At 35.7% G+C, this 1,442-nt stretch overlaps 1 pseudogene; it reads left to right on the top strand.

Annotated features, from left to right (window-relative positions):
- The first annotated feature begins 208 nt into the window (after positions 1-208).
- On the top strand, positions 209-360 carry LOC118623124 (annotated as a pseudogene).
- The last annotated feature ends 1,082 nt before the right edge of the window (positions 361-1,442 follow it).

Below are 1,442 nucleotides of genomic sequence, written 5' to 3'. Positions count from 1 at the left end.
TCATTTATCCAGCAAATGATACATGCTATAGTTTACTGCATTTCATAGTATGTTAACTCCACAACTCTGGACACAGATAACCATGTTAGGGTTTGTAGGCTGAATTAACACTACTTAAGTGCTCTGAAGTCACTCAAGCAGGCTGGTGGTGCCCCCAAGAACAGATTAGAATCCATTAAAAAATCAACCTTAGAAGAACTCAACACACATACTTACCTTTCTGGGGGAAATAACATTATAAGGAAGGTGGGCTTTTCCATTGTACTCTGGTTGTGCTGACCCCTGGGACTTTCCCAAATATGGGGAACTTGGCTGCTTAATTTGTGGTAGTGGAGGGGGCTGTGTTCACACTCTTCCCTGGCAGAAAAAAAAAAAAAAAAGAACCCAATACAACCACATATTTAGTTCCAAAATCTATGAACACAACGATTAGGTAGAAAAGAAACCGTAATCGTCAGAATTTATGAGAAAAAAATACATACATATTTTGCTCATTTTTAATATAAAATAATTATTTAGAACTTGGTATCTTGGAAACATGTTTTCTGAAACTTTCTTCAGTTTTTTTTTTTTTTTTCTTTTTATTAACTTTATTGGGTGATACTGGTTAACAATACCCCACAGGTTTTAGGCGTATACTTCCATGATATTGCACAATATCCTTAATATTGCACAATATGCCCTCACCCAAAGTCAAATCATCCTCCATCACCATATACAAGGTTGGGCGACAGTGGATTTATCATAGTTTGTATGGAAAATAATACAGTAATTAATAAATAATAATACAAGAACAAATTATGTGTTTCATGTACTCACAATTGCAAACCTACTTTTACCTACCCCTATATTCGGCCACCCCTTACTCTATACTGCTCCCCAACCCCCAGGGTATTTAAAAGTATAGTCTTTTTTAAAATGATTTCCTTCCTTTGTGGATTCTAAAATACAGACATTTAGCCTGGCCTGCATGGCTCAGTGGTTGAGCATTGACCCATGCACCAAGAGGTTGCTGGTTTGATTCCCAGTCAGGGCATATGCCCAGGTTGTGGGCCCAATCCCCAGTGGGAGGCATTGAAGAGGTGGCCAGTCGATGTTCTCTCTCATCAATGTTTCTATCTCTCTCTCCCTCTCCTGTCCTCTCTCTTTAAAAATATCAATAAAGAAAAAAAATTTTAAATACAGACATTTCAAAGCTCTTCAAGACTAGACTCATATACCCATCAAACTCTTATAAAAGGAACTTATAAGAAATTCATTCCATTATCTACATTTTCAAATATTTCATTTCTAAGCAAGTGACAAGGTTTGAACTATACATGACTACTATAAGACAAATTAATTTTGTATAAAGAGATGATTATCATCTAGTTTTTAAATTTGATGTGATATTCTGCATAACGTCTAAATAAAAATAGTACAGAAATAGGGCAACTGTAATG

This window comes from Molossus molossus, unplaced genomic scaffold (genome assembly GCF_014108415.1).
Source record: "Molossus molossus isolate mMolMol1 unplaced genomic scaffold, mMolMol1.p scaffold_m16_p_9, whole genome shotgun sequence".
Classification (NCBI taxonomy): Eukaryota; Metazoa; Chordata; class Mammalia; order Chiroptera; family Molossidae; genus Molossus; species Molossus molossus.
This window is presented reverse-complemented; position numbering and strand designations above follow the sequence as displayed.